Source organism: Cydia splendana, chromosome Z (assembly GCF_910591565.1).
Source record: "Cydia splendana chromosome Z, ilCydSple1.2, whole genome shotgun sequence".
Lineage (NCBI taxonomy): Eukaryota > Metazoa > Arthropoda > Insecta > Lepidoptera > Tortricidae > Cydia > Cydia splendana.
In genome coordinates, this window is record NC_085987.1 from 3,092,477 (window position 1) to 3,115,652 (window position 23,176).

A 23,176-nucleotide genomic window follows, 5' to 3' on the forward strand; every position below is an offset into this window, starting at 1 on the left:
CTTCCATACAAAATTTGAATTACGCGCTATAGCTTTATAAAAAGGGAAGTTATCAACAGTCAAATTATGCTTTTTCTAATAACCTGTGCAATAAATATTTTACTTATATATGCCTGTCAACTATTATCTAGGGGATAAGTCAGTTAATAGATCTAGGGCTGTAACCGCGAAAATCGAAGTTCGCAAATTGCGGGGATTTTTCTCTGTCACTCTAATTACGCCTTCATTGGAGTAAAAGAGAAAGATCCCCGCAATTTGCGAATTTCGGTTTTCGCGGTAGCCGCTTAGAAGCGATATGGATTAGATATGTCAGTGTCAAATGTGACGTTTCTTCAAACAATAACGCCACTTTTGATACTGACACATCTAATCCATATCGTTTCTAGATCTATTAATTGACGTATCTTAAAGTTCGAATCGGGCAGTAATTCGCATTATGTTATCTGTTAAAATCCAAGACCAGTTTCAAAAACCTAACTATAAACACTACACATTGGTTGATAGGTAAAAATTACGAATTTCAATTGTCTTATTCTTCACTTATATCGTTATAGCCCTTGGCCAGTAAAATGTTTCCGCGTTCCATCGCCCACGTCGCCATCTTGGATTAGAGCTCGGCACAGAATAGACTAACCGACGGTAATCTCTTTAGCGATAAGCTGTTTTATCTGTGCAACTAGTGCGGGGCAAAATACCGGTTCGCGCGCTCGCAGGGAAATGTCATCATTACGTGCAAACAAACCTTTTTAGATCCTTTTATAGTTTTTCTGTAATTCGTTTTTGCGTGTTGGCGTAAGGCCAGATTGTGTATATTTTAAAGCTTAGAGCAAACTGTTTGTTACTTATGTTCGATATTTTATTAGATCGTTATTCTTATATAATTCGGGTTTCATTTATTGTTTTTTTGGTAGATACTATATAGTTTCTGCCCGTAAACTTTGTCTGGGTAGAATTATGCTCCCATACTTATACTTCCATATCCCACTTCTACATGAGTTCTACATATAAATGAAAATCCACTCCCTTTTCAGACCCTTAAGGAATCACAAATTCGTGATTAAAAGGTTATACCTAGGATTAAGGATAGCCTTATTATTAACTTTTCCGGCTTTCAGAACTATCTCCATACCAAATTTCGTCCCAATCCGTTTAGATAACAGTTTAAGCGTGAAGAGCTAACATGCAGGCATGTTAGATCTAATTTAACCTAGATACAAATCTAGGCCTTTTTGGAATAGGACAGATTCCTCGTTTTTTTATCCACCTAATCCAGCAGGTGACAAACAAGTCTTCAATTTAATGATAATTATACCATTCCTTATTACGAGTCGGACCAAGTTCTGCATTTGCAACGAAAAATATGTGATGCCGCGCAAGAGGTTGGACACTAGAGTTTAATTTTAGCCAATCGCAACTTTTTTGGTTGTTGGGTAATATTCTAAGTATTTCAAAGCTGAGGGCGGCCTAATATATTAAATTTGTGGAGAAGGGAAAGGTAATATATGTACGTTAGTCATGTGGTCTTTTGTCAAAGATGAACTAAGAGCTTTGTCTATACCTAAGTACATATTCCGACGCTGATCTATGGATCTTAAATGTCGAAGCATATGCACTTCCACTAGAAAGTAAGATAAATGCCGGAATAAAAACCGATACAATGTGAGAAAGCACCCATTGTCTTACTGCGAGATCTTCACGAGTTATTTTTTAACTCGCTTTCATTTGGTTATGAGATTTCTTATATCATTTAAATATCGTGATAAGTTATAAGTCATTCAGTTATATATATTTTTTTATATAAAGGTTCCATTTCCGAGTTTTTTGCGCTATAATATATTAATGCTAGCTATTTATACATATGTATATGCTTTTCAGTTTAAAGAGTATCCCCCTAATTCATAAACGTTTACTAAAGTTGACAAGCCGATAATAATCGTTTGTCCCTTTCCATCATACCAATACGTCGGAAAGGGACAAACTGTTAATATCGGCTTGTCAACTTTAGTAAAGTTTTATGAATAAGGGGGTATATGTTTAGCCAACTACTTAAAAGTAGTTTAATTCAGTCGCGCTGAAACTGCAACCTCTCTCCCCCATACTTTAACGTGTTCCGAATTTTAAAACATTTGAATCAGAACTTGATTTTTAGGATTTTTCAATTGGCGTACTGGGTACGGTTGATTTGGAAGTTCCATAAACGTCAATATCTTATGAAAATAGAAATTATACAGTGTCACACTTAGAATCTAGTTTAGTAAAATCAAATTTCATTGTAAGGTAAAGCTTCATATATAAATTGATCTTTAAATATATTTACACTTATATTTGACACATTTACATAAAAATACACCGTCTGCAAGTTACGTTATCGACACGGGTGGAACGCCCATACAGACATACATACATAATGTATGAGTTGCGCTGGTTTCGTTGACAAAAACAAAGAGCCAAGGCCGCCTCACTTTCCATTTCAGTGGTCGAGTAGAGTTTCAGAAGAGGGTGTAATTATTAAAATACCACCTTATTATATTTTACAGTATGTACTGTATAGTGGTCGCCTAACCTAACTTTGCACCGACTTGAATATAAAAAAGTGTCGGAAAATTATTATAAACGTTAATGATGACATCGTCACACTTTGTCATTGCAAATACCATGCAGAATTACCCTGGTCCAACTATAATTATTTCGCAATGGCAAATTTTAAAACGAGAAATTGAAGAGTCATTTCAAGTCTGTTTGAAGTAGTTATTGATATATTTAGCGGTTATCGCCGGTTGTAGCACAGCACTATTTAACACATTTTATTTGCAGTAAATAAATGTGTTCCTAATTTAAATATCTCGAAATAATAAACCGTGATTAAATTCGGCGGCCTTGCGTAAATGACTAAATGTTCATTATCCTTGTTTTCCCCTTTAGAATTGATCACTGTTTATAGTCATAAAAAAACCCCAAATACCAAAAAGAACATGCTACGCTTGCATCTTCTCAAGGGCATATAAATACAATAAAAAACAACCTTGCAGTTTAACTTTTAAAGTTCAAATTCGCTTTTATAAGTGCAATGTCTTTCACAATTCAGACAAGCTGAAATGAACTTTATTTACAAGACATTAAAATACGATTTATGTGTTGTCCGAAGAAACCGGCTCCCAAATGTCAAAGAGGTCGTTTATAGTGCCTGTTTTGGGTGCTTTTTTATTGAGTTTGAGGATGGAAACCGGACGTGTGATCATTAAAGAACCTAAAAGTTACCAGGAGAATAGGGAATATTAGGCAAAGCTCTGCGTAGGTGGCACCTTTGTGGCACATACAGTAAACAAACCACATTGACACATCACACGTCACGTCAATCACATGGTCTACCGCGAAACAAGAAAATCGAAATTTCGTTATCTAATCTCTCTATCACTCTTGCATATTTGAGCGATAAAGAGGCAGATAACTAAATTTCGATTTTGGCGTTTACCGGTAGGCCCTTGTTAACAAACCGCCTTGATGCATCAATGTCATATTTTATTGTCTGTGCAAACTTGTCAAAAAACAGTTTAAGGCACAGTATGTATAAGTTAGTCTATGAATTTACTGAGTCGGTAGTGCTGCACTCTGGCGGCAGAACATTGCAGTAATATCCCCTATTGAGTGCGATTTTGGTGCAAAAGTTCACTCCCTAAGGGAGTTATAGCTTTTTTTTTTCACAATCCATAACTCCCACGGGAACAATATAGGCCTTTGTCCTTCAGTATACCTGCATGAAATAAGGTATTTTTCGAGCAAGTGTGATGAATAATATATTTCGTACTTGTTGTTACAGATTACGACCGATATTATCGATGCCGACCCACAAGAGGAGTTGCAGAACAAAATAAGAGGTAGGTAACGAAATTCTCTTTTTGGAAAAGAGCTGATACTCTTCAAACTGCAGGATGGATTTTTAATAAACATAACTAAAAACCACGGCAAGGAAACTCGCTTTCACGTAAATAAACCGCGTAGAAATCGGTCCATACGTTTGAGAGCTACAATGCCACAAACAGACACACAGACAGACATTGGCGTCAAACGTATAACACCCGTCTTTTTGCGTCGGGGTTAAAAATTATATTTCGTGTCTACTACGGAACCCTAATTTCAAGCGCATTTAAATATGGAAATAATCGATACTTAATTTACCTCCTTATTCAGTGGGCGCCATCTTTGTAAGGACACTGGCCATAAAGAAACTCCCACTCTATTAAAAAAAAACGGTTACAAAATTCGCAGTGCTATAAATATCAACGGGAGGCCTATGTTATCAAAAGCATGGATGTCGTTTAATAAAATAAGCTTTATTTTCTTAGCGTTAAAACCGCATGGTTAAATATTGCAATAACTGTCCGATTTCAGCTTCAATCCAATATGAATCTTAAACCAACTGATCAAGGTCGGGATTCAAAATGGAATGTTACAAACTTTTAAAATTAAGAACAAAACGATGGCCAGAGACAATATAGACCGGACGTGTCCCTATCGTACGACTGATTTATAATGTTGGTACTACTGTAAGTTAATATAATCTGTTTTTAATGTTTATTGCAACTGCGTTGGACTTTATCTCCCGAACGAAGTGAGGTCTGAAAATTAACTAGGGTTGTGCATTCTGAACTATAGTACATTGTGCAACGTGGGGCGTAAGTTGAATATTGCAAACGAGAGTAAGTTAAATCGCAACAGCTTGCCGGAGCGATTTATAGACTCGAGTTTGCAATATTATTACCCCCCGAGTTACACACAATGTTTTTCATCACACTTGCGATACAAAAATTAAGTATAAAGACAAAAAACTGTTAATTATGGCACTAGAAACTTCATAACTCCCTAGGGAGAACGATTTTTCTATAACTCCCGCTAAACCTGCGTGCAATTCCACATTAACTGAGCGAGTTTAATGAAATAGTTATTTTGTTATACAAGGGGGCAAAGTAGTTGTTTAAGTCTCCGTGCTATTGATAACCGAGCATGCAAAAGATTCCAAAATTGAGCGTTGCGATTGTTTCAGGGTCCGAGGTGATATGCGTGTGAAACACAATATACTAACTGTAAAACTTTACAAGTCAAATTCAAATGAACGCTATTAAATATTTATATTTCTCAGAAGTTTTTGAAGAGAGAGCCTTTACGAGCCGGTGTGGTTAAAACAATTTTACCCACCCGCTTGAAATAGCTGTTTTACCCCCACGGGATTAATTAGTTAGGTAAAACGTAGTGTGGGCATTATAATATTCACTGTGTATCTAAATATGGAAACCGTACTTAAACATAATTATGCAATTAAAACCCCCGCCCGTTCTGTGACTTATTTAAGCATGACGAAGTAATAAAAAATATTTTTAAACACACTATGGAGTTAAAAAGAAACATTTTTACAGCAATTTACGTGCTAAAAGAAACATATTTTAACCTCAACTAATGCATTTTTGCACAATATACGGATAAGTAGTACTTTAACTTCTTCCTCGCGTTCCCAAGAATTGACGTAGGCACTAGTTTTTACGAAAGCGACTGCCATCTGACCCTCCAACCCAGAGGGGAAACCATTGGTACGTGCCGGGGTTTGAACCCGCGACCTCCGGATTGAAAGTCGCACGCTCTTACCGCTAGTCCACCAGCGCTTTTTCAGCAGTACTTTAACGTTGTCTTATAATATTCTAAAGTCGGATCACTCAAACTCTGCATGGCATTTGCAAAGTTATTAGCTTAGATGGACTCTAATTATACCTAACATGGAGATTTTATTTCCCGATATCCGCTTGTGATTGGTTATTAAAAGTTTAGTGGCTAAAATAAAATTCTATCATTATTTGTCATTGTCAATGCGCGCAGTACAGTTTGAGCCGCTCGCTACACAATACACGTGGGGTCATTTTTAGGGTTCCGTACCTCAATAGGAAAAAACGGAACCCTTATAGGATCACTCGTGCGTTTGTCTGTCTGTCCGTCTGTCACAGCCTATTTTCTCGGAAACTAGTGGACCAATTTAGTTGAAATTTGGTACACATATGTAAATTAGTCACCCAAATATTTTTTTTATAAATATTAAAATACATAGGTTCGAAGTTATTAAAGAAAATTGCCATAAATGACCATTCCCCCCTCTTTATCTCCGAAACTACTGGGTCTAAAATTTTGAAAAAAATACACAAAATAGTTCTTTACCTGTAGATGACAGGAAAACCTATTAGAAATGTTCAGTCAAGCGTGAGTCGGACTTATGTACGGAACCCTAGAAACGCGAGTCCGACTCGCACTTGGCCGGTTTTTGAGCTCTAGTCACACTTCTATAGTTAATATAGTTATTCTAGCCCGGTGATTGTTGTAGGAGACTGTACTGCAAGCATTGTTTTACCTGCAGTAATGTTAATAGCCGCCAATTTGCACTTTCCACGTTTACAAGCAACTGTAGCCTTTTTACGGCGCTATTTTAAAAAGAGGAATTAAAACAAAGTTTACTTATTTAATTAAAGCCAAGGATGCATAAGTAGACGATAATTAAAACCGCGTTGGAGCTTGGAGCATATAATGTTATATACGTAGCTTTATAGGCACAATAAGAAAAAGAGTACCAGAGAAAACTGCCAGATGTACCCAAAAGCACCTTCAAGATTTTTTTTAGCTTACCTAATAGTCACATTCACTCATTCCTTCACTCATTAGGTACTGTTTTTGCGATTAGAGTCGCACCAAGAAAAGTCTGCAGCGGATTTGATAGCCCACGCAGTGTAAGTGTTATTTATACGTCATAATTTCATAGAAGTTTAACGTTTAAAATGACACGTGCACTGCGTGGACTATCAAAATCGCTGCAGACTATTCACGGTCAGACTCTAGTACTCTGTGTAGCTGTAGGCAAGTATTACAAATTTACAACTTAACTCTCCTGCCGATACATAGGTAATACCTAAAATGCCAAAGATGGATTATGCGGTGGCACAGTACAGCCGTCATCAGATATACCGGAGCGGCCGAGGCGCTCACGAATATGTGAACACGCCTCTATTGTCAGGGCGTTAGAGTGCGTGTCCAGATATTGTGAACACCTTGGCCGCTCCGATATATCTGATGGCGACTGTACAAAGAGTAACTGTCACGTGAAAACCTTTAGGTAACGTGTGTAACTCATTAGCGTTACCGTGAGAATAAAGTTTACTTTGACGATAATGGTTCTTTTCATTGAAGAATGCGCTTTAAAACTTCATTTTATACTATCGGTGGCAAAGGCCTAGTGTACCATTGCCCACACTGTTAACTGTAGGTATGTACAGTCGCCATCAGATATATCAGAACGGCCAAGGCGCTCACAAATATCTGAACACGCCTCTATTGTCAATGCGTTAGGGCGCGTGTTCAGATATTATGAACACCTTGGCCGCTCCGATATATCTGATGGCGACTGTACATCGGTGGACCTTATGCCTTTTGTAATAATGTCTACCGATGTACAGTTAGGAGTGTTGCTGTTTGTACGGTGAAAAATTGTGTGTTTCAATCGGTATTAGCAAAGTTTGTTTAACCCTCGATTGAAAACCTCGCAATGCTCATGACTCCACATTTCGAACCACTGGCTACGCTCGTGGTTCAATTTTGAAATCTAGCCAAAACCTCACCAAATATCAGGGAGGGGGGGTCAAAAAGTAGCCGAAAACACCTCGCGTGATTTGTGCACAACCCCTATAGTATGAAAAAATTAGTTCCATTGAACATCCGCAACATGACGCGTGATCATATATTCCTGGTTAGACTTTACTTACATTATTTTCTTCGAATCGTACATACTGGAATGTACTGTAGAGCTTATATTTCTTACTGTCAAAAATATTCTACCATTATTGCTCCGTATTTCTTATGCAATAAGGCGCAAATTATATGTTTTGGACATCGATGAATTCTTTTAAACAATAAATATGGAAGAAGCGTTTCTCATTCGTTATTCCTTACAAGTTCGATCTGACGTCCAAGCTTTATTTAAGGCCCCGATGGTTCATGTTCTTCACCTGTAGCACTCGCTCTCACTGAGCGTAGGCGTGAGCAAGATGGATGCGCGTACTTTATTGCGATATCATATTTATGGATTTTTCTTTGTTGTAATTTTTAACAAAAAACAAAAGGAATCGATGAGTTCCCTCGAAAATAATTTTGCGCATTTTTAGAAGCAATTTTCATATTTTTAGCTTTTGTGCATAAATTGTTACAAATTTTTAAGTGTATTTTGGACCCATTTTCTTAATTTTTTCCATCGAGCGAAAGTCAAAAAATCAGGATTCGAATCGACGAAGTCCCTAGAGAAAATTCTCAAGATTACAAATTAAATCTTTAGCAACCGTATTGTGATCTAAAAAAGCGGTACGATTTTTCAAAAACTCCGCTAAGGCACCTTAAACTGTACAGTCCTGACCGAATGTGTACCTTATCACCTTTATAATAAAGTTTACATATAGTCATTCATTATTATACACGGTGGACTCACATAAACACTTAACTGGCCAATGTCGACCTTATTCACTACCAAATAAGGTTCTTAATCATTTGAAGGTACGCGTTGGTATTGGTTATTGGTGATACCTGTGTCGTAAAGTTTACGGGTTTTATGACTTTATTTACACAGTTATATAATACCGTTGGACAAATACTGGAATCGATGACTGGAGACGATAAATAAGTTGTAAAACCGGCCATGCTGAATTTAGGGTTCCGTAGCCGAGAAGTCTGTATGAAGGTCTGCCATCTTGCGGCCTAAATCGGAACCTTGAATTTGACATTGACAATTCATGCCAATAAGTGATGAGAAGACCATGAGAAATACCTTTCTCGTCACATGACTTTCATCCCTCTACTGAAAGTGTGCGGAGGGAAAAAACGAGAGAGGAAAACCGAGGAAAAGGGATCCCCCTTTTCCTCGGATCCATCCGGACTGTGAGAGAGATGATATGAAACGAACGCGAGTGAATGATGAGATGACGGGCGAGAGAGAGTATGGAAGAAAAAGACGCTGCTCCAATCCCAAATGAATGGGATAAGGGCAAGCGAATGATGAGTACCAATAGTGTGCCTGCTTAGAGCTGCGGGGTCTTCTTTGCCTTCCTTTTAGAAAATTTGTAGCCGATTAAAAAATAATTAAAAAAGACCGGCCAAGTACGAGTTAGACTCGCGCACGAAGAGTTCCGCACCATTACGCAAAATACGGCAAAAAAAATCACGTTTGTTGTATGGGAGCCTCACTTAATTTTTTTTTAGTACTTGTTTTTATAGTAAGTTCATGAGTTACTGTGGTGACAGACAGACGGACAGCGGAGTCTTAGTGAATAGGGTCCCGTTTTTACCCTTTGGGTACGGAACCCTAAAAAACCACGTCCCCTTAAAATAAATATTTAGAGTTACACTCCCCATTGTCTTAGAAGTTGACATGGCATTTCAATAGAAGCGTGAACCGGGCGACTGATCTCGACGATTGTCATGTTTGTCACGTTGTCGTTACGTTAGTCATGTCATGTCATGGAATTAGTCATGGATTCCTTGTATGAGCTGCGATAGGAATATGTCTTTAAATAAATATTTGGGGACAATCTTACATAGATCGACCCAGCCGCAGACTAAAAAAACTTGCACTATAGGTACTAAGGTAACGATATACTTACATAATTATACCGGGTGTGGCCTGTAACATGAGCAAAAATTTAAACTGTAGGCTGTACTCCTCATACTGACCAACATTTGTTCAGCGACTTTTAATAATAACTTGTGGTTTGATTTTTATTACACTTTAAAGTTTATTCTAAGACGCAATGTATTGCGAATTTTGTTATGTTTAAGGCGTGACAAGCAACGTCAATCACAATAATATGGCGTGGCGATGGCGTCCATTGAAGATAATATTTATTTTGTATGAAAAATAGGGAGTCTAAATACTTCATAATTTTTAAAAGTTGTTGAACAAAAGTGTCACCGTTTGAGGAGTACAATCTATGTTTTAATTCTTTGCTCATGTTACAGGCCACACCGTGTATATTAGTAGATTAATAAATGTTTAGATACATGATAAGTTGATAACATCCATAACTCAGGAACAAATATTTGTGATGAACTGATGAACAAACAATAAAATAAATACTCTTACCGGGATTCGAACTAGGGTTGCCAACTTTTTTTTGGTGGAATATAGTATTTTCCAGAATAAGGCATTAAAAGTATATAAGTAAATTTCAAAAAAAATATAGTACTTTTAGATAAAATACTAAACATGAGTGTAATATACGTTTAATCGGAAATATAGTATTTTAGCGTACTATATATTTTTCCAAAAGTATATAGTATAGAGAGCCAAAATGTAGTACAACACTATATAATATAGTACGGTTGGCAACCCTAATTCGAACCCGGACCCTCCTGTTTGCTGCCTGTTGCTAAGAATGCCTATGAAAATATGTACGTATGTCTTTTACTAACTTTATGCCCGCGACTTTTTATGATGATGAATATTGATTGAAAATTTAAAACTACCATATGATATGACCTTCCTCAAACCTCAAACTATCTCCATACCTACGAAATTTCATCTAAATCGGTTCAGCGGTTTAAGTGTGAAGAGGTAACAGACATACATAGTCACTATGGCATTTATAATACACTAGACCCGCCCCGACTTCGCACGGGCTACAGGAAACCTTAAATTATACACCTCAACCTTCCCCAGGAATCACTCTATTGATAGGTGAAAACCGCATGAAAATTGAAAATCCGTTCAGTAGTTTTCGAGTTTATCGCGAACATACATACCTACACACAAACAGACAGACGCGGCGGGGGACTTTGTTTTATAAGGTGTAGAGGTATTAGTACGGATGATTGTCATGTCACTTCACGACGACAAGATGGTACTTACTGATGTTAGTCATTGTGTTACTCATAGATTGCAATTTCCATACATGAGCTGGCCTGGGTATGTTCAAAGGTCCTCTAGCGATACATTTGAAAGGAAAAATAATTGAAAAAAGTAGATTAATGTTCAATGTACAGTCAGCAGAACTACTGGCTTAGCACCCTTAATATTTAGGGAGGAGGGGGTTAAGTCAAATATCACCAAATATCAAGTGGGGGACAAAAGTGCTCGGCAATAATCATCAAGAACACCTAACGCAATCAATGGAAGCTCCCATTCAGAAATTTTACTTTCCTACAACTTTTACCACGTAACAATAGTAAAACAGTATTTAAGAACTCAATAAAACTAAAAACATTTGTTTAAAGACGAACTCTGACACATCTTAAGTGGAAATCCATCGAAGGTCACTTTTAAATAAACGCAGGAAACCGAGTCACAGTAGAAAAAAAACACATTTTTAAATGTTCGTACGCCGCAGACCTTATGGTATTGGCAGAAAGTTTATTTTCGTTTGCCGTTACTTTTTATGGGGGCAAGGTGTGACTAAGTTACGAATATAGCCAAAGGAAACAGAAACGGGCGATAGCATTTGTTTATTATTCTAAGGCAGAAGTAACAAATACAGAAATGGAAAATCCAGTCCGTCTTTTTGGAAGGTATTAAGGAAAAATGAGATTTTTTGATACGAACTATTTTTGGCCTTTGTGTGGAGGGCTGGCCGATTGATCGACGAGTCCGTTGACCAGTCCCATAGAAAAAAAAAATAGCGTGATTTTTTTTTCTTCTAAGTTTTCCTTTTCGGAACATGATACCGAAATGTCCTTAAACGGATCCCCTTTATTCTTGTTACGCCTATCTAGTATACTAGGTATAATTTTCATAGGTAATGAAAAAATGTTTATTCGTACCCTGATATCTGCAATTACTTATAGGCTAAAGTTATTATCATTATAATACCTGTAAATAAATAACGCCTTTGTTGAATAAATGCATTGTTATTAATTATTTCAGCAATTAGTTGTTGGTTGTGTTTGGTCGGGTGCACAGGCCTTGGCACGACCTCCGATGTTCAAAGGAATGACATAACGCTTGTTCGCAGGTTTTTTATGAATTATATGTGTGTTAAATCTTATTTTTACAGAGTGTTTTTCAACGTTTATTTATACTAATATTTAAATCCAATTAAAATAATCGAGAAAAATTGGATCTCATAAAAACATCGTCACCGTCGCTGTCGTGCCACGCGGACCAAGCTAACTGGCATTTGCTATGACAAAGTGTGCCAATGTCATCATTACTGCCAATTTATATGAAAATATGATGTTTATAATGAGTTAATGACACTACCACACTTTGTTAAGTTCAAGTTGGTACAAACGTGCAAAATTAGCTTAGACGGCCTCTACGTGCCTCCTATACCTGAATCATTTATCTTTGTACACATTACAATACACAATTACCTTTACAGTTAAAATCTGCCGCACACGTCTGTGCGTATACCTCTACCCTCTACCTATTCTTTTAGTTCGTTTAAGAGCCGATTCGTAAAGAGATAATATCGATGAGTAAACAGTAATGACCGTCCGCACGACACCTCAGCGAAAAGCAAAGTTTGACGCTCCCCGCTGGCCGTACACATTATCGCACTTTACCGTGCTTGAGCGATTTAGAGAGACACTGTAGATACTACAAGTAGCTGCCATCACCTTCAATCCTTCTTCTTTTAAAAAAGTGTCTCCCATCAAATGTATGATGATTTCGTCAATGTAAAAGTGTGTTGTAGAGCATGATATATACATACCCGTAGTTGCTTTTAGTAAAGTGATAGCTGGACTTTACTAATTTGATAGCCACGAAACACGATGGATTTGTGGAATTGTTGGGTGTTGACCAAAGCATCTTTATTAGCCGATGATTAGCATTTAGCTGCATGCATACATATGCAGTATGCTTCATACGGGTACATTATTTTTATAATTTGCAGACTTCTAATAAAATTAATGAGCAAAAACAAAAAACAATATTCTCGAGACGACTTCGCTATTTTGACGTTCAACCGGAAATCCTAATAAGTACTTATATGAATATACACCCTTTTCAGTGTTACAATAATCAGTTAACACGAAACTTTTTCCTTAACACCAAAATTGGCGTCAAAACACTTAAACAGCACGAAATGCAAGCGTAGTGATAATTTGCCGTAACCACCCCTAATGTACTGTTACCGGGTGAATGTTATCATTTCCTGCGCGGGCGCATGCGAGCTTATAGTAGTCGAGTGGACCAGCAAAATGTGGTCTCGAGAACCATTAAGGGCCGGACTGCATCCCGACTGCAACTTGTATCGTGCAGTTGGCGTGCAGTTCCCATACAAATTGCAGTCGGATGCAGTCCGTCTGTATCGGTCCTATAAGTCACACGAGGCCGCTCCAGAGGGCATACCGGGAAAAAAGAAAAAGGAAATTTCGTTATGTGCTTCTCTATCGTTTGAATATGCAATAGTGATAGAGGCAGATAACAAAATTTCGATTTTCGTGTTTTGCGATAGACCCTCTGTACGATCGAAGTTACGCTGTCATTTTAAGACGTCATACTTAAATTATATGAAACTTGGCTTGAACATTAACGTAACATTTATATATCTATGTCTGGTACTAGTTTTCGTTGCTAAAAATCTAACACAAAAAATACATTATATATGTAAAACTTGTACTTCTAATTGTTCAAATTTATCTGTATTAGAATGTATGGTACCTATGTATGTACCTGCATGCATTTTTGAGGGTATTTATTTACTAGTTAGTACTGAGTCTACTGAGATTATTGTGAGTCCGGTATCGAATGTCAATAATTTTCCACTTTGTTGATCTGTGTGTTCAAACCGTGGTCATTCGGCCAACGCGCTAAGCAATCGCAATGACAGCTGTAATGGTCGACCGTAATGACAGTGCGTGAGGTCCGTGTTTGACAGTAATCTGCTGCGCGGGATTACAGCCGCCGGCGCCATCTTTAATTCCAGAGCCAACATGCCAATCGTTTGCGCCGTAGTATAGCGAACGAAACGGTAATGTATCATCACTCTGCCATATTAGTGCGACAGGGAGACATTAGCGTTTCGTTCGGTGCAAACGATTGGCATCTTGGCTATGCCCCCTTATGCACCTACATTTTGTAACTACGAGCATTGCACTGTCGCTTGGAGTCTGTGCGGAAAGAGAAGAGTCGTGGAATGTATGGGGCTCAATATATTCCACGACTCTTCTTTCCGAACAGACTCTACCTAAAGGGGCCCACAGATTACCAGTTCGCCGGACGATATCAGCCTGTCAGTTAAACGCAATAGGTGACAGTTCCGAAGTGACAGGCTGATATCGTCCGGCGAACTGGTAATCTGTGGGCCCCTTAACGTTACTTACCCACGGAATAAATTTAGATGAAGCTCTACATTTTTGAGTTCGAAAACGGTCCATATGGCTGACACTTATCTGACACATATCATTGAAAGTTATCCCTAGGCCATAAATACCGGGTGTGGCCTGTAATACGAGCAAAAAATTTAACTGTAGGCTGTACTCCTCATACTGACCAATATTTGTTCAGCAACTTTGATTGATTTTTAATACACTTTAAAGTTTATTCTAAGACGCAATGTATTTCGAATTTTGTTATGTTTCAGGTAAGGCGTGACAAGCAACGTCAATCACAATGATATGGCGTGGCGATGGCGTCCATTGAAGATAATATATATTTTGTATGAAAAATAGGGACTCTAAATACTTCATAATTTTTATAAGTTGTTGAACAAAAGTGTCATCGTTTGTGGAGTACAATCTATGTTTTAATTATTTGCTCGTGTTACAGGCTACACCCGGTATACCCCGCTTGCAACTTTGAAATTACCCAATTCACAAAAAAAGTTATTATTGGTAACTAAATAAAAGTTTTGATTGGCGAAAATAAAATTTTCTAAGTCAATCATCTTGCGCGGCATTACCTACAATATTTGACGTAATCAACGCGCGCTGTACAGTTGAGCCACTCGCGGCACAATACACGTCGGGTCAAATTTGAGTTTCTGAAAACTTCTGTAGTTATTCTCTTAGAGGATATAACCAACGGAGACGCCATGTCTATAATTCTCGGTACAAAATAGTCTGCCGTTTTTTGCGGGGGAGGGGCACATCAAATGTATAGGTACGTCATGTCAGATAAACGTCAGTCCATACATGTGGTTGACCACTGGCCGCCTATTTTCGACAGAGGGGGACGCCTGTTAATGACCACTCCGTTTGGTTATATTCTCTAAGGTTATTCTAGTTCTAGTTCATTGAATATACCTAAGTATTTACAATTAAAATGTCCAGAGTCACCCTGTACTTTGTATCACAGCTCCCGTTAACATTCTTTTTCACCCACAACAGAACAATGTGCCATTGCTTGTCATTGTATGGAGATGCGTTGACAGTTTGTGTCATCGTGAGCTACTGACTGACGGTTTTTGTCACGAGGGAAATTAGGCTGATTGACAGTACAATTAACACAATCTTTAATATAACAAAATAACCGACTTTACAAAACAGTTTGCAAAGTCATTAAAACAGCAACGAAATATTATAGACGAAGCTCTCATATCATCACCGTACCTAAGCTATGTGAAAAATACTATACATAGTATAAATATCAGTAATCTTGCCTGTACTTAATTACGTATTTTATGGCTGATAACAAACGAATCTTAATTGAGGATCTGTTATGTCCTGGGAAACTGGTCCGAATCACAACAAGAAATAAATGATCTCTCATATTTTTAATGCAAATTAGACTTAGCGTGGACCGACTTTTTTTAAGAAACTATTCTTTTATATTTATTTTTTGTTGCAGTTGCTAGCCGACAATGTGACGTTGCCGCCGGCTCCCGACAAAACGATTAGCCGCCATTTTGATTTAGCATAGACAATCTGTGTTGACATGTAAGTATTTAACTATTATTACTAGACTTTGGCAATTTCCGGACTACACGAATACATTTTTAATTAAATTCGTTCTTAATTTTCAATCATGTCAGAAATCTGCGATGGTCAAGCCGTTCTATTTATTTAAAAAATATGACAAAGTTTAGGGTTTTGGACAGACTGTTAAATTAAACTAGAAGAAGAAAGAAGAAGAAGAAGAAATACATTTATTTAACATCTGGGTATAGAATAACATACAGAACAAGTTACATAAACTACTTAGATGCTAAACAGGATCCCCACTCAGCATAATGCCACGGCAAGCCATGACGCTGATTTTCAGTGGGTACCTGACTTAAAACTAATCTACATCTAAACTAAAACTAGACGAGTGACAACACGCACTTCAACACAGATTACAAAATACAATCATACAATAAAAGAGGGAAACTACAACAAAAAAATAACTTAAATTAGACGGTAGTTTATCATTTTTTTAGCAAGCTTAACGTTGCGGACTGTGAGATTATTGGGTAACGTATCATAAGCAAGCAGGCAAACAGAAAAGAGAAAATTAAGTGATTTGTTCGTTTAACAAGTATGCTCGATATTTAGATTTAAAAGTGTAAGGCGATTTCAGTGCACGGATAGGCGGCGGAATTAAATTCCAACACTTCGCGGCAGCACACCTAAAACTACCACGAAACGCAGCTGTCTGGTGAGGAGGACAGACAAGCTGAAGGTAGGTAGTAACTAGGTACTTACAATTGGCTTTATCAAATAGATTGGATCCTATACCTTTTTTTATAAGTGCTACGTATATATATGCACATCTGTAAACGTTAGCCATTTATAGTAATTCAGGTTGGTTTCTTTTTAAGCACTAACTATTTATTTCCTCTAATTAACTCGTATTACGGTCAATCGAAGCAAAATACTCCGCCATTAAGTATTTATTGCTTCTCGTTAAATACTAGTCTAGGGAAGTATTTGTTCATACCTCGAGTGAGTATTTTTCGCTTAGGTACTTGCTGTCGTAATAAAATCAAAGTAAATAGGTATTGGTTTGTAGACCGTGCCGCACTTTTTATGAAGTTGATTTCGATCTCACTGGCAGTCACTTAATCGTCAAATAAGAGTGCTGAAGTAGAAAAAGTATTGTACTTGTTGAGTATTTTATGAAGGTAGGTGTATAGCGAGTACGAAATACTTACCATTCGATAGGCTAAAAGCTAATCATTAAGTAGAGTTTTTAGTGCAAGTAAGAAGGGTGCAAGCACTTTTATTACCAAGTATGCTCGATGGGTAATTAAGGTATATTATTGAGACACGGGTAACCGAAAAAAAAAGGGTAAAGTCGTATTAACCGCACTGGTGTAGGTAATTAGATCTTGCCGGTATTAACTGATCATTTTAAAAAGGTTGTTTTTTTTTTCATTTTTAGGGTTCCGTACCCAAAGGGTAAAAACGGGAGCATATTACTAAGACTCCACTGTCCGTCTGTTCATCTGTCCGTCTGTCTGTCTGTCACCAGACTGTATCTTAAGAATCGTGATACTAAAAGCAGTTGAAATTTTCACAGATGATGTATTTCTGTTGCCGCTATAACAACAAATACTAAAAAGTACGGAATCCTCGGTGGGCGAGTCCGACTCGCACTTGTCCGGTTTTTTGTTTTAAGGTTTACCCATCCTATCATCAGAACTGGATTTAACGAAAATGAGACCAACTTGAAACTACATATACCTACCTATACATGGATAAATTTAGAGAAACGCAAAAAAAAAGTTTAATTACTAATTTTGAAATTACTTTAGGTGCTGTAATCCAGTCATTACCTAAGCCTTTTTTTGCGTTCGTCTTTTGTCTATGAGTATATTATACTTTTGAAAAAAAAATTACAAACGACGGAGTTCTGAGGTAAAAAACGTATGTAGAGTCAGACCAAGAATAGTCTGCAGCGGATTTGATAGCCCACGCAGTGCAGGTGTCATTTATACGTCATAATTTCATAGAAGTTTAACGTTTAAAATAACACTTTCACTGCGTGGGCTATCAAATCCGCTGCAGACTATTCTTGGTCTGACTCTATAAAAAATACGTCGAATTGATAACCTCCTTTATTTTTTGAAGTCATAAATAAACAGAAAACATATGTTGTGTAAAAACATTCTCTGGCAACATCAACAAAAACGTTTTTGACGTCTCTATTGCACCGACTGTGAGAAGTCGTGGTCAAGAAATAAATAAAAAAAGTTTAACGAGTCAATTGTTTATGACTGTTCCATTTTTTATCAATAATTCGCAAAAATAACTTTTTCAGGCTTCTATTTCTTTTTCCAAAAGCAGGAATTTATAGTTACAAGTTTTTATACCTACATAAGTAGACGGTCGGTAGACTTTGATAAACAAAAACCGGGCAAGTTCGAGTCGGACTCACGCACGTAGGGTTCCGTACCATAATGCAAAAAACGGCAAAAAAAAAAACGGTCACCCATCCAAGTACTGACCCCGCCCGACGTTGCTTAACTTCGGTCAAAAATCACGTTTGTTGTATGGGAGCCCCACTTAAATCTTTATGTTATTCTGTTTTTAGTATTTGTTGTTATAGCGGCAACAGAAATACATCATCTGTGAAAATTTCAACTGTCTAGCTATCACGGTTCGTGAGATACAGCCTGGTGACAGACGGACGGACGGACGGACAGACGGACGGACGGACGGACGGACAGCGGAGTCTTAGTAATAGGGTCCCGTTTTTACCCTTTGGGTACGGAACCCTAAAAATCAATGAAACTTTAAACAGCAGCTCTGTGGCTCTTGTTTATGGTTAAATGTTGCCAGTGTTTAAATACTGATGATAAATACTTATTTTAGAGTCTGTGCGGAAAGAGAAGAGTCGTAGAATGTATTGGTTCCCTTAAGGTGCCCACTGATTAACAGTCCGCCGGACAGTATCGGCCTGTCAGTTGTTCGGAATTGTCAAAATTTTGTTCTAACTGACAGGCCGATACCGTCCGGCGGACTGTAAATCAGTGGGCCCTTTTATATTCCGCGACTCATTTCTTTCCGCACAGACTCTACAGGAATGTCTAAACCATCCCATTACTGGTGCCACGTCCATCATAGGGTTGTTTGCATAGCTAGGAAAAGGGAGATAGTTTTATGTACATCTTGTTATATTCGTTATTCGGGGTGTCTCAGTACAACATTGTCAGAACCAGTCCTATTGAGGCCCTGATGGTAGATAATGCATTCCTTGTCGCTAGGGTTGTGACGTTTTAAAAGTAAAATTAATGCAGATTATGTATTAAGTATTGAAGTGCCATTATGAAGGCCATTTTACACTTAACAAAACACTCATTTGTAAAGGGGCCCACTGATTAACAGTCCGCCGGACGGTATCGGCCTGTCAGATGTTCGGAACTGTCAAAATTTTGTTCTAACTGACAGGCCGATACCGTCCGGCGGACTGTTAATCTATGGGCCCCTTTAGAGTCGTGGTTTGAGCTTAGGGAGCCCTACGGCTCAGCGACCAACGCTTGATTTCCTACATAGGTTAAACTACCTATTGTTGGCAGCCTGCCAATAACTGGCACCCTTAACCTTTCCTATGTTTGTGGTGGTCATAATCGTGGGTCCAAATCTCGGCTGTAAAATCGTTTGTCGAAAAAAATGCATTAAAATGACGAAACATTTGGTCAGAATCCTTAACATACACAGTCAAAAAGATAACTTTCTTAATTTAAGGTGGTTGTACAGTAGCCATCAGATATATCGGAGCGGCCGAGGTGTTCACAATATCTGGCCACGCTCTCTAACGCCGTGACAGAGGCGTGTTCAGATATTTGTGAGCGCCTTGATCGCTCCGATATCTGATGGCGACTGTACCTGCAAAAATAGTTTATTAATGGCTTTGGGTGGGTAAGGGCTCATTTAGACGGTGCGAGAATTCGCATGCTGCGAGTTTCATTACATTGCGTTATTTGATCGGTCGGATGAGTCGATGTAAGTAACAATGGTCCGCAAACTAAAATCGCATGCGAGTTGCGCCGTCTAAAATAAATGAGCCCTACAAGTTACCTTATATAGAAAAATATAGCATTTTGCTAGTACCTAGTGTGTATCTGACCGTCAATCAGTGTATAATGTACATTGTAAGAGCCAGTTTTATTGAAACTGCTTCGATAGTCGATATCGCGTACTCAACACTTAGGGTTGGGACTGCTGTTTTTAAGTTATTATATTTTGGTTGAAATGTGAAGTAAAGTCAAAACGTAGACACAAAAGAATACAGTAATAATAACGCAAAATTGTAATTTTGAAAATGAATTGTTACACGTTTTTACAAAGGAAAATCATGGGATTTGCCTTTGTAAAAACTTGATCTAATCTTGAACCTTTGATCTAATCTAGTTTCCTTGTTAAACTAGATTAGATTAGATTATATTTGCAAGGGCCGACTCTAAGCAAAACCTTATAGGTCAAAGTGGTGTATTCCTATTTGTCTGACGGGGACAAATGGGAATTCTGTGCCCGGTGAGGAGAAATGTGAATACACTGATTAATGTTGGTTCGGTAGAAGAATATCAACGGAAATATATCTAATTTTCATTTAATTTCAATTGTATATCGTTAGCCTTCATACCATGTTTCTACAGCAATATAATTTTAGTATAAATAGCTCGTAAATATGCCTTCCTAGGGATTTGACAAGCAAAATTTTATACAGAGGTATACTTTCGGAGTAATAGAGGTAAAACGTTGAAATCCATACGATTGTCAAATCTTTTATTCCTTTCTAATTTAGTTATTGATTTTAATGCACGTCTAAAAATTATATAGCTACGAATAATGCAGTTTTCACTGATACAAAAAGAAATTACACGTAGTGCCAACCCTAGCATGCAAACCATCCTGTCGGCCAACATTCGTATTTCCACCTCGTTAGGGACCATTATACAATGACATTTATAGCATTACCAACTTACCGTGCACTTGGAAAAACTCTGAATTGACTATGCTCGTACAAAAATAGTACAATAGTCGCAGCATAGCCGGTAATGTGGCCGCAAATATAATTTTGTACACGTCTGTTGTACCTATTGAACATGTTTGAAAATGTGGTACTAGTGTTACTCGATGTGGGTTTATTATGGAAGTGTACGTGAGGTATACAAATGGCAGGCAGTAGAATGGATAGAATTCAAGGATACATCAACGGTCGGACTCCCGTGTTTGAAGATGAGTACTTATATATGTTACATTTTTACTTAGCCACTTAACGTTATGTATACAAATATAAACTGTACATTTAAATTTCTATGACATGTGAAATAGACGCCAATGAGTGACATAAATGTTAAATGAAACAGTCGTCAACAGTCAAGAACTTCATGAGTATTAATCTCTAATCTGAACGGGAACTTAAATACACATACGATAAAATCAAAACTCACCTCCCTAACTGGTGCAGTCCGCTCTATTGCGCGGTGTCTCCCACAAAAGGTAAAATACTTAATATACAATTCCATAATCAAGCCACATATTGATTACTTAATCGAAGTATGGGGGACAGCAGCCAAAACCAATCTATCCAAAATACAAATAGCCCAAAATAAACTGATAAAAGCCCTGTTTAACTATAATTCCCGAACCCCTACTAAAAAAATTTACAAAACTCTTAAAATTATGAATATTACCCAGTCATATATCTACTATACATGCTTACTAGTCCGTAAAATACTCCAAAAAGACATACACTCACAGATAAATTTCACAAAAAAACACACAGTACAAAAAATGAAATTACGAAATGCGGATCATTTAATACTGCAGACCCCGCGGACAAATTATGGAAAAAAAACCATCATCTATGAAGGGGCGCAAATATACAACAAGCTACCGAGAGATATCAAAGAGTCTAAAACTATAACTACATTCAAAAAACACCTAAAATTCCATATATTCAATAATCTACAATCTGTAAAATAATAATAAGCTAATAAATTGTTATACTAAGTATAATAATTAAATTAGTAAAAATAAAAATTTCAAATAAAATAAATTACTTAGATATTAATAAATTGGAAAAATAAAACCAATAATAATAATCCATTGATTAATCGATAAATAATTATACAATTTAATATAAAAATCTCCTTATAATTAGTGTGGTAAATAGAGATAATAATAGATGAATAAAAATGAAAAAATAAAAATCATAAAACTTTTAATAAAATTATAAACAGCAAATAAAATCAAAACGGAATAATAACTAAAAAGACTATAATATTACCTTTTAACTGAAATATTTTACCACATCTGTAGTGTGCACAGCTATGCCGCATCCATCCATGCCGCGTTACATTATAACTCGTGAACATTCATACTAGTTTCGTTATCTACGCTGCAACGCATCTGAACAGGACGGTCGAAATAACTTGTTCTCTAAGCCGCTGGTAATTAATACATGTTACAAACGATTTCTACCCACTTTACCACGCATTACAAAAATTATAGTATGTATAAAATATTGTTTACATTTAAATTAATTAGTGCACGCTAGCCTAAAAAAAAAAAGTGTTATTTTATAAGTGTATCTCATGTAAGTGAATTTTGTAAATTCTTAATGAGATAATAAATGTCTTAAACCATAACTTTCCAAGGGGCCCCACTGATTAACAGTCCGCCGGATGGTATCTGTCTGTCAGTTGTTCGGGGAACTGTCAACTTTTTGTTCTAACTGACAGACCGATTCCGTCCGGCGGACTGTTAATCAGTGGGCCCCTTAAGTGGAAACTTGCATGAGAATTTTCGCATGAAAGTATTTGCGGAAATGTTAAAAATGTTCTGCAACTTGCACATTGCTATCTCCACTCCGCTGAATTACAAACAACCAAGTGGCCTAAACTGCAAAACGTAATTCAAGACCAAAAAAAGTACCACAAAGTTATTTGTTTGTAATAATTTGCACTGCAATAATTTGTTTGTAAAATAGTAAATTCCTTTTGATAAATAATCACGCTAAGATAATTTATTTATTATTAATTTTACTCTTACGATTCAAAAAAGTACTTTTATTTACTTATTTTCACATAAATACAAGACGCGGTAGTAAAAAGTGGCAACATTTTCTTACTTTTTTTGGTCTTGAATTACGTTTTGCAGTATAGATGCGAGTATCCCTAGTACCGCCGTCGGACATTTTGCGACATTTTTCCAGCGCATTGTGGTGTCATTCGCGTTTACAAAGGGTCTGTTTGTAAACGACTAGGCCGGTGTTCGCGATTTTTATCGGTTTATT

At 37.2% G+C, this 23,176-nt stretch overlaps 1 protein-coding gene across 1 annotated transcript in view; it reads left to right on the forward strand.

Annotated features, from left to right (window-relative positions):
* Positions 1-3,817: 3,817 nt before the first annotated feature.
* LOC134804625 (uncharacterized) overlaps positions 3,818-23,176 on the forward strand; it is an 83,845-nt gene continuing 64,486 nt past the window's right edge. The window contains exons 1-2 of the mRNA XM_063777735.1: positions 3,818-3,875; positions 15,800-15,888. The gene's annotated coding sequence lies outside the window, so the exon portion shown is untranslated. The remainder of the gene's footprint in view (positions 3,876-15,799; positions 15,889-23,176) is intronic.